The following is an 11,761-nucleotide window of genomic DNA, read 5'->3' as shown; positions in this document are numbered from 1 at the left end:
CATAGTAGGAATTGGGGGTGTTAGAAAAAGACACAAGTGGCTGCCAAATGTGGATGTATATTTGAGAATGGTATGAAATGTGGTCACTTGCTAAATTCGAAAACAATAAAAATGCCTCTTAATCTCTTAAAGAGTTGGTTCAAAGCATTTAAATTACAAAGCAGAAACAAGGACGGAAATCCTACCTTGTTTAACAATTTAATCAATTTATGATTGCAAAGGTTATCGAACTCCTCACAACTCAGATTTAGTCATTTCAGGCTCTGAGTCGAAAATAGCGCCATAGCTAATGTTTTGCTTGTCTCTTTCACTCCAAAGCCAACTACTGTATTTGAGGATGTCAGCTCAGTGAGCCGAGAATTAAACTTGGCAGCCCTAAAAATTTTCTTTTCTTACAAGCAGCCTTTCACCGGCAGTCAAATAAAGGTTCAATTTCACAAAAAAAAGACAAAGTGCCAAGAACGTCAAGACTGTCATACATCAGCATGGATCTCCGTCAGACGTCATGGAGCAACAGACAGACAAGATCAAAAAGATAGAGAAATGGAAGCATTAACCATAAAAAAAAAATACTGTCCAAAACAGAATGCAAGTGAAATTCGATATATTGTTTTTAGTCTGTCTGAACTGGAGTGACAATCAATTTGAGCCAGGGTCAAACTGAAAATTTTTTGCACCAACAAAAAGCCATCTGACTTATACAAACTTCATTGACAAATTACTTGAGAAAAGAAAAAAACCTGTCTGTTTGCTCTTCTGGGGTCTCATTTATAAAACTTTGCATAGGATCCTTACTAAAAGTGTTTGTGCGTGCGCCCAAAAGCCAAAAGCCATAACCTGCGCAAAATTCCCTTTATAAATCCCAATCAGCGGAAGATTGTGCGCACATGCGTCTCCACCCCAAAATAACCATATATGGAGCTTACAATGCCTTGTTTTACTATGCATATCCTCATCTGCATATCATTTGCATATGCATATTCATCCACCTGATACCATGTTTAACGGTACAAGACATTAGGAAAATGTAAGATACGGATGTGCCGCCACATTAAATTGCTAAAAATAATTTAGTAGCCCATCCTTGCCATATTTTTGAATAAATAAATCAAATAGTATAAAATACATAAAAAAAAAATTCTCAATCTTTTCCACTGGCCAAAAAGTATTTTTTAATGGAAAATGATAGGCCTTATTGTGCATTATTTGCGCAAAAATATTTTCTCAGACAATCTGCTATTTTCATGGTAAGCAATCCTCGTTGTAGTTAAAACATTAAAACACAGAATGCCACAGGAAAAGCATTGCATCCTTTTCGAGAAAATATTTCTATTTATATCAGAATATATATATTATTTAACTTCTTAGTAATGATTTCATGTCATTTAAGTGCTTAACTCCATTAATGAGAATGGCATGTTATTGTGAACATGCACTGTATTTATGATTAGGACTCATAAAGAAGATTTAGCCTACGGTTTTCCTTCATCTGCCGTTAGATATATGCTACAGCAGTCAGCTTTCACTAAACGGCCCAACACCCTCGCTAGCGCGGACATTTAAGAAAGGATGGATGTTTGCTCCAAGTGATAGGCTAGAGTGAAATTATATGTATTATCTTGTTGTATGTGTGTAATTTACTTTAAATTCTCTGTCTAAAAGTGACCAAAAAGCCATTTAACTCCAGCTCACCATCGGTGTCACCAAACTGATCCGTCTCCAAAACGTTCGTATGCAGTGTTTCCCCTATAAATTTTTCCAGCAGCGGTGCTGTTACGTGCCGGAGGTTGTTACCAAGCCGCTCGCGGGGGGTCCGGGGGCATGCACCCCCGGAAGAGTTTTTTTTTTTAATAACCCCTTAAACCATGACTTCTGGCAAGTTTTGTGGATAGAAATGTACATTTTGAGACATACATTTTGAGGCTCAAATGTAAGAAAGGGGCACTATGTCAAAAAAAAAAAATTATATATATATATATATATATGTATATATATATTACGGCTGGGAATCGATTAAAAAAATAACTAATTAATCGCACAATTTGCTGTGATTAATCGCAATTAATTGCATTTCCTCCAAACTTGTAGCCTAATCATCAATATTTAAATGTAGAATCACTAATTAAATCAAACACACAAAAAAGGGGGAAAAAAGAAAAATGTCCACACAAATTGGACAGAAAATAGCCCTATATTAAAATATAAAACATCAATATATTATTCTTCATTCAGTTCTATGCAACATACTCAGATTTAACAGATTTATTTTTTGACTAATTATCAAAATAAAGTATAGTCATACAAAGCTATTATTACCAGAGTATGTGATCAGAGCAGGTCATTTTACCATGCATGGCTATACCATCTCAGCAAGCAGAAGTCTTCTACTGAGAAATTTCATGTTATTTGAGCAGGTCTTTGCTTTTCCAGTGCGTGATCGGTACATGATTGGAGCGTTTGGGCCGTTAACCACAGAGCAGAACCATAGGAGCAGAACGCGCATCGCAAACATGGAGTGGAACATTGAGCAGAGAGCGCAGTGCGCCGACACACACTCACACACACACGTGACGGAACCGAGAGCGCGGCGCAAATACGGAGCGGAAAAGACTCGCACGTGAAGTTACCAAAACAAGCTGCGCGAGAATGAAACCTTATTGCCGCCGAATACGGAAGGGCGGGACAGCATATTTTCCATAGACAGTAAAAAAATGGACACAGCGACCCCATAGACTTCAACGGAGAAAAGTTCGTACCGCTTTCTCCTTTGCACAAGCGCTTGCTCGCTCTCCCGTGGCGTCTGGCGTTGCTATACCAACCATGAACTGAGGCGCGCCTGAAAACCTTTTGATCTGTCCATGCTGAAAACGCGCGCGCCGCGTCGCTTCTATTATGAGCGCACTTGCCGCGCGCCCACATTTGAAATATTTGCATGTGAACGGCGCCTTTTATGGCAACGTGTGTAAGTGAATGTCGTGATATTATTGATCATGTGAAGATTTTGCAGCGGCGCTGAAAATCCAGCGGCGGCGCTGCGCCGCTGCTTAATACATTGTAGGGGAAACACTGGTATGCATGGGTCAGAGTTTGCGTGCAGGTGCGAAAATTTTCCCATCGAGTTTGTTTTTATAAATCACAAATTATGCGTCGGAAGTGGCGTACGCCTCTTTCAGGGCCTGTTTTGTGCATATGCAACGGTTATAAATGAGGCCCCAGGACAGAAAAATAATGGCTTCTTGAATGGCATTGAAGCCTTACTTGAAAATTGAAAAAAATAATGGGCAGCAATCACCCACCTTTCAAATAACTTCCAAAAAAAATACCTCTTGAAGCTCTGAAAAACTCTCGAGCATTGTGCAAATCCAACCAGAACGGCACTTCAGAATGTTAGAGTAGCATAATAGTAATGCATGTGGTTTGTCTGTTGTAACCCAGCAAACACAGAACGTTCCCCTAACGTTCCCGTTTGGTTCCCATTTGGTTATTTTTTTGGGAACCAAACAAGAACGTTCTGGGAACGTTCCCTGTAGGTTATTTTTAGGATCTTTGTTTATAACATTAAGGGAACGTTCCCAGAACGTTCCCTGTAGGTTATTTTTAGGTTTAAATTTATAACCTAAAGAGAACGTTCTGGGAACATTCCCTGTAGGTTATTTTTTGGATATATTTTTATAACTTTAAGGGAACGTTCCCAGAACGTTCCCTGTAGGTTATTTTTAGGTTTAAATTTATAACCTAAAGAGAACGTTCTGGGAACATTCCCTGTAGGTTATTTTTAGGATCTATTTTTATAACTTTAAGGGAACGTTCCCAGAACGTTCCCTGTAGGTTATTTTTAGGTTTAAATTTATAACCTAAAGAGAACGTTCTGGGAACGTTCCCTGCAGGTTGTTATTTAATAACCTAAAGAGAACCTTCCCAGAACGTTCCCTGCAGGTTATTTTTAGGTTTAATTTTTATAACCTAAAGAGAACCTTCCCAGAACGTTTCCTTGCAGGTTTTAGGTTTTATTTGTATAACCTAAAGAGAACGTTCTGGGAACGTTCTCTGCAGGTTATTATTTTAATATCACTTAGCCTACTATTAACAGGCAGATTACCAACTGACAACGTCGTCAGTACGGTCCCCTAAGGTTATAAGATAACCAACAACGTTCAGATCTATTCGCAATAACTTTTTATTAATGATATTTTAAATTATGTTATATTTTAATTCTATATGTTTATTTAAATGCTGCATGACTTTGAAGTGTTTTAATGCGCATGCGCGTGATCAAACACTGGAGCACGTGCGCTGCTCGAGAGCAGATGGAAACGTCATCGACAACTGACAAACAACAAAACTCCCGTCTCTCGCTGTTGGTTTCACTGCTTTCAGGTAAGTTTAGACAACAAAATCTCACAAATAATACACACAAACGCCCCTGACACATTTCTTACGTGTAATTGACACGCTTCTGTTAAATATTTATTTTAAAGAAATGATTTTATGTCTTTGAAAAAGTCCGTTAGCATCTACGCTAGCTAACCGGTTTCAAAAGACAACGTTAGGCCTAAGTTACGTTAAGTTGAGGTCTTATTTATGAAAGTTTGGGTTTTTAAACACATATTTAGTGTAGATAACAGTTTTTGATAGTTTTGCTGGTAATTTGTCAATGGGAAGTAAGCTAATTTATTTAGGCTAACCAAAAAGAATGCACTGTATTGTTAACTTAATCAGTGACGTTACTTACCAATATTGCTAAAATGTGATTTCAGAATAGCGAGAGAAAAAATAAAACTCTACAACAAGGGGTGAGTTATTGTTTAATCATGATGATAATTCCATATGCATTTATTTCACAATATATTATCTTAAGATTTGTATATATTTATCTTTTCTGCATTTCACCTCTGTTCTAGCTTGGTTCCTTGTAATAAACCTATCACATGTAATATTTTTGGCTCTGTGACAAACAGCATGTTATGTTCCTAGATCATCATGCTGTGATGGCCTGCTGCACTCCCTGTCCAAGAAAATCTCTATGAACCATATGACTAGTAAGCAAAACCACCTCAAACATGCAGTGCACTGCTGTCCAAAGGTTTGGGGTCTGTAAGATTTATGCTTTTGAAATAAGTCTCACATTTTAAAATCATTAACCCCAAGTTTTTTCAGTGAGATTGTCCTTGAGAAGCCTGTAAGCTAAATAATCAGCTAAATAATAGGCGACTAATACAATATTATAATGGTCATAGTTATAATAATTCATTTAACTATTATGATAACATGATATCCTGATGATTACTATATTTTATTTTATTTCTTTAGGTCTGTTTTGAATTATGTTGGCCAATGAGACTGACAACATACTGTCCAACTCAAAGGTATTTATGTATTTTTTTATTTTTTTTTATTGATCAATACTGAAATTCTTTGTACTTTTAAATGCGGTTCAGGGGGTCGACAACTTTAGGCAGTTATTTTTCACAGATTTATTTATTTAATGTTTATTTGACAGGGACAAATGCATAGAACATTGCTTTATAAAAAATACAAAGTAGATGCCATGCATACAGGTTTATAGCCATGACTAATTTGCAACCCCTAGATATCTTGGGCAGCTGTGGCTCATACTCTTAGCCTTTAAAAATGTTTGAATTGATATCCCCAATGCAATATCAGGGGGTAAATATATCAGTAGAGTTCTTAAAGTTATGGCTTTGCTCTTGTTACCAGATGAGATAAAATCCCTATTGTTTGGCCCTGTATTCTTCAGGACAAGACCTTGATGCCATCCACAGTCAGTAGATGAAGAAGGTGAGTTTAGCCGAATTCAGTTCTCTTTCACTTTTTTTTTTTAGCTTAAACAGACACGTGCACGCAAAATGAAGTCAAAATGGCGAGTTTCCTCTTGTCTTGTGTTTTAAACAGAAAGAAAACGGATGCGTGTCATTTATATTAGTTCTGCGCATTCGTCTTAAAGGGACAGCAGCCTAACGTACCCGCAGCTGCTTGTGTCGCCAATGGTGATCAAACATCAAAAGAGAGAATGACTTGTAGCTTTAGCAAAGATACATTAATTTTATAGTTATTTTATTTTTACACTGAAGACTTATTTTACATTTTGATAAATCAATTTCTGTACCTGATAAGTTAGATTTAACTGAAAAACATAATGCACTGCTTATTTCAACTGTGTTTTTCTTCTATTGTATTTATCTATGCTTGTTATCTATTGTAATTTTCTATGCAGGTTCACTCCTCTACAAAATCCCCCCAATAGAGGTTATGCGGAGCGCCCAGCGGTTGAACCGGAAAGAGGTCTAAGCATTTCCGCTTTTCACTTCCGTACACATCTGCAGCGGTAGGTGATCTCTGAGTTTACTGTTAATTTTTGCTTATTACACTAAAATTCTTACTTCTGTTTTAATTAAAATGTCACGAAGGCTAAAATATCAGAAAAGGGAACATCCGAACAGCAGTTTTTGTTGTGTGCCGGTCTGCTCTATGTCGGGGAAAATGAGTAGTACAAATAGGTTCTGTACTCATAAAGTGACGTCAACATCAGCAGTAGCATTCGCCGTCAGGCAAGTGTTATTTAAATAAACTCCTGATGTACTTACAAACTTTCCAATGCCTCGTTTAATGAGTACAGAACCTATTTGTACTACTGTAGTAGTTTGGTACCATTCTGGGCATTATTAGTGGGGTAATTTACCAGATACAAACCTGGAGCCGTTAGCGCATGCACTAAACCATACGGCTGATATCTCTAAATAAACTCTAAATTTTTCAATATTGTGCAGCACTAATATTGAGCATATCTTAAAGTGAACCTGGAATGATAATTTGTGATACCAGATGAGATGTATGTATGATAGATTTTGAACTGTACTATTTTTTTATTTCAGGTTTTCTGGGATCCCAGCGGAAGGCATCAAGGCATCAGATGTTGGCCTGGACAGATGCACCTGTAAACTACACCGACCTTTGCTTTTGCATGGATGGCTGATTATTACCATGTTCTGTGAGGGTTTCATTATAGCAAAACTGAGCACCTGTGACAGTGGAATTTGTAGGTGTAAAGTCACAGAGATTAAAAAAAAAAAATTGATAGCAGTTTCAAACTTTTTTTCACTTTCTTTCTCATAAACAACACAGCAGTTACAGGTTTTCAAATTCTTCATTGGAGGTGAGACTTATACATAAAAGGTAGAGCGAATTCGCAGGTCAGAGTTCACTAGACTTAAATATTATTTTCTCTGTTTTTTATTTGACTTCAGAGAGAGAGGCTTAATATGGGTATCCTTACCCCTATATAAAACATTCCTTTTTTGATTTGTAGTCTGAAATAATAAATAGTGCAATATAAATAAATGCAATGTATTGTTTTGAAATATATAAATTTTTCTATACACATTGATGCTGAAATATCTGAATAAATACATGATACCAGCAGCGCTCGTGCTCATATCTCCTACAGCTTGTGATCCCAATTGTGATCCACAATCCCACCTCACTCTTTTCATTTGCTCCAGATGAATATTAATGCCATTACAGGGCTTGAATTTTGGCATGGGATTGTGTGTCCATGTAACGCGTTGTCTTTTTATTTTCTTGTTAAATTTGCAGATGGTGTTGGGAGTTTAAATGTTTTGAGCGGAGTGAAGATTGGCACATTCATGTATATTGTATATAAATGAATACTTTTTCAACTTTATAGCCAAAGTTATAGGCTACAGTTTGCAAAAAGATCGTTTTAATTAAAATGTTTGTGCAGTTTTATTTGAAATATTTTCATGTTTGAAATATTAAATGTAAATTACTGTTCCTGAATACATTTTGCTAACGCTGTTTTTAATGACTTATTTTAGGTTGATAATTAAACAATGAATAAACAAAAACATGGATTGTGTGCTGATTTATTTATTTAATACAAACTGATTGATTTACTTATTAGTGATAGTTTCTGTAAATTCAATTTATTGTAATAATATATTCATAGGATTCTTAAGTGTTTGAACAATAAACAATGTAGAATATGTTGTTTGTAGACCTACAATTTGTGTACAGGCATATCAGGATGTGTAGACGTTAGGAGAACGTTCCGGGAACGTTCTGGGAACCTTTCGGCAACGTTCCGGGAACGTTCCCCTAACCTTCCGGGAACGTTACGAGAACCTTGCGGGAACCTTTCGGGAACCTTTCGGGAACGTTCCGGGAACGTTCCCCTAACCTATAGGGAACGTTCTATTAACGTAAAGAAAACTTTCCTGGCTAACCAATAGGGAACGTTCTTGGGAACGTTCTGGGAACGTTCTGGGAACCAAAAACTAACGTTCCCAGAACGTTCCCAGAACGTTAAATTGTTAGCTGGGAAGGTTCCTATTTTCATCCACAATAAAAAATAAACGAATAATGAAAATGTAGTCATTTACTCACCATCATGATGTTCCAAACACATACTGTTTGTTTGTTTTCTTCCCTGGAAAACAAATGGATAAATACAGCTGGAGTTAAAGAATGCATTCTTTTCTACGTGATGAAAGTGAATGAAAAATGTGGAACTTTTCAGGCTCAGTTTCCATATTTTAATGGACTATCACTGAATAACAACTTAAATGTTTTTTCTCACACAAAGCTATCAGATAGCTTCAGAAGACCTATATGACACTTCTGGTGGGGAGGTTCTCCTTTAAAGAAACACAAAACTTGTTCAAAAACATCTGTGTTTTATGTCATCTTATGGCTTCTAGAAAACTTTGAAAATACCTGCTCAGTTTCAAAAGGCCTGCTCCACCATAGATTCACTTTCATGCCTCCACTAAATGCAATTTTTCTTCAATTCTTCAGCTTTATTATTTTTATTTATTTGTTTATTTGATCAATGCTTTTTTGTGCTGAGGATTCGGAGTACTTATATACGTTTGTGTGTCTGCTTGTAATAACAGTGTGACTTTGTGTGTGATATTGTTTCATGACTGACAGTTTCTTTGAATTGAAAGGGACCAATTTCTGTCTATTAAACAAAATGCACTCAGTCTCACCTCGTGTCTCTCTAGGTACTGTATCTTCCACCTCTCTGAACTTTTCCCTTTCAACATTTTGCTGGCTGAACCAAGATTGTCTGACAACTTACACACAAAAAAAAGAAGCATGTCAGCGGCTGGGTAAAAGACCAAACTAAATTCATTCAGAAACTTTTTTAAACAAATCTTGGTTGGTTCATGTTTGCTGAGTAACAAATACATTTCAGTGACAGTAGCCTAACGTTAGCTGTTTTCAAAGTTTTCAACAGATCTTACTTCAAAACAGCAGTGTAGCCAACTCAATGTAACTTAGAGCATCTCTAAAATCATTTGAGGTTTCATAAAATCACCAACACGGTATGATATACATGAGAATGACGTGGTACTTTAAGCACTTTGTGTTGGTGTCTTTACCATAGATATACATAATAAAGCCTTTATTTATCTATATGTAAATCTTTACAGCCTAAACTTACCTGTCGTTCACGAGCAGCGCGTGCAAGGGGTGAACTAACGCTAAAGATTTTCCTCATCGGCGGCAAATCGCTTGTTGTAGGAAAACGTCCTCTTCATCTTGCGCTCTTTTTCTTTTCCTTTTCTGTGTTGTATTAGCCCACTGTTCTGACTCTTTGGTGAAAAACCGCTCCTAACAATCCAATGCTTGAGAGTGATCTGCTCGAATAATTCTGAGACTCCGACTGAATCGCGATTCGAATCAGACCATTTTGATAAAAGCAATTGACCAATTAATTAGAGAAAATCGGCTCATACGAGTGATTGATTCGCGAAATGTTCATCGGTGGTACAGCCGACAAAATAGCGGGAAAACGACTCGTGCTCAAGCCCCTAACCTTTTTAAAACTAATCGAAAGTGCCCCTCTAAAACAACTATCAATGATAATATTGTGGTCAATAAAACAAAATGCACGTTTATTTTTACGTTTCTGTTAGTCTGAGGTGCCTGCCGTTGCCATGACTTGTTGCTATGGGTTGCGTCACTAGAGTGTGCTTCAGACTTGACTGGAGTCAGTCTCACTCCGTCGAGGTCCGGTCTAAACTCCGGAGTAGCCTAGTGTGGACGACAGGCATAATCGTAGCAAAAGTTATGCGTTTTAAAATGAATCTGCACTAGTGTAATGTAGGTATTCCAAACAGTCTGCTCGGAACCGATATTCTCGAAGCCAAATATGGTGTGAGTAGCCTACCTATGGCTCGATGGCAGGAAAAAATAAACCAATCCATTTTAAACTTTTTCTTTTTCTTTCAATAATCAAAGGTAGCGTGTCGAATAGATAAAAAATAGACATATTACATAATTTAAAATATAACATAATTCATTGATGCTTGTTTGTCATGTATAATACACCGACCAATCGTCATCTGGCACAACAAGTTCAAATTTCATTGGACAGTGTGAAGTGGAGCGGTAATTTTCCGGTCATTCATAAATCGTTTGAAAATTACAGACGAATTTACTTTTATGAAGGATCTGAATCTGCGTCATTAGACAATGGATGTTAATTGACTACAAAGCACTGCACAAAACCAGCACCAAAATTCGCATTAATGGTAATTCAAGTTTCTTGTATTTAGTCTAAGGCTGTGCTGTATCGTGAATAAGTAACGGCTGAAGGGCGTTGTTAGGTAGGCTACGACGCGAAGCGGAGTGCCTGCACCCCATTCAGCCGTTACTTATTCAAGATACAGCACTTGCCTCGAGTACCTTATTGCTTTTATAAAACGGAATACCACACAATACAACTATTAAAGCCGAAAAACATGTATCTATGCAACTTTTATGAAGTAAAATCACTAAAAGGCTTCCTTCCGCTGGAAAAAATAGTCCCTGACCGTAAACAGCAACAAAAGTTACATACATTATTTCGCCAATAGATGGCGGCAAAGACCGTCTTTATGAGTGAGTCAGTCAGTAGAGAAGACTTTTAAATTGAAAGGAATCAAACTTGTGAACACGGAGAAGGAAGATGCAACTAACAGATGACTATGGGCACGGAAAAAACCCTTAACTGTTAAAAGGACAAGATATCGCAGCGGACATTCAAACAGATTTTTTTTTTTATTATGAATATGACTGACCTGAAGGAAAATGCTATATCTACTGTAAATGCAGGTACACCCGCTTACTCGATCTCTCACAATACTCTACTATAGCTTCAATGAACAATATCGATGAGATCAAAAACATGTGTTTAAGTTACTAAGAGTAGTTGCTAGGGGTGTTGTGTAGTGATACACAGAACAGTTGGGTGAAGCGGTCATAGCCGTGTTTTATCGTGATTGACCAATCAGAATCAAGGATTGGAACTAACCGTTTTATAAGTAGGCCTATATTGATCATAGACAATATAAGAAGTGGACAGAGCCATCTCATTGGAACTCAATTGAGACAAGTGAAGCCCATTTTTAGCGAATTTTTAGGACTTCCGTTCCTGACGCGCAGACTCAAACCGACTCAAACAGAGCTTGACGACGTAGATGTGACGTGAGCAACCCGTCTGTCTTCTAGTGGCTGTGGCATGAGAAATCTGAATCATTCCCTTCTGAATCTTGCAGAGACGGAGAGCATGAGTAGGAGCTGTCCATGAGCTAGGAGCAGGATAAACTTTTGCTAGGTATTCTGATTAATTATTTTGTCATTTTGCCTCCACGTCTCCCCGATTGCCCGTGAGCTTCTCCTCCCGTCCGCGATATTTTTTTTCCCAGGATGGTAGGGGAAGACTCATGAATAT

At 37.3% G+C, this 11,761-nt stretch overlaps 1 long non-coding RNA gene across 2 annotated transcripts; it reads left to right on the top strand.

The window, feature by feature from the left end:
• Positions 1–4,659: 4,659 nt before the first annotated feature.
• LOC308688197 lies at positions 4,660–7,874 on the top strand. 2 transcript variants are annotated; one of them, XR_014029841.1, is made up of 6 exons: positions 4,660–4,793; positions 4,975–5,039; positions 5,311–5,366; positions 5,759–5,799; positions 6,236–6,346; positions 6,894–7,874. It is a non-coding gene; the product is annotated as an uncharacterized lncRNA (long non-coding RNA). The 2 variants fall into 2 exon arrangements; XR_014029842.1 differs by having other exon boundaries at positions 5,719–5,799.
• The last annotated feature ends 3,887 nt before the right edge of the window (positions 7,875–11,761 follow it).

This window comes from Scardinius erythrophthalmus (genome assembly GCF_964197995.2).
Source record: "Scardinius erythrophthalmus genome assembly, chromosome: 3".
Taxonomy (NCBI): domain Eukaryota; kingdom Metazoa; phylum Chordata; class Actinopteri; order Cypriniformes; family Leuciscidae; genus Scardinius; species Scardinius erythrophthalmus.
The sequence above is the reverse complement of the archived record's forward strand: the minus strand, read 5'-3'. Positions and strand labels throughout refer to the sequence as shown.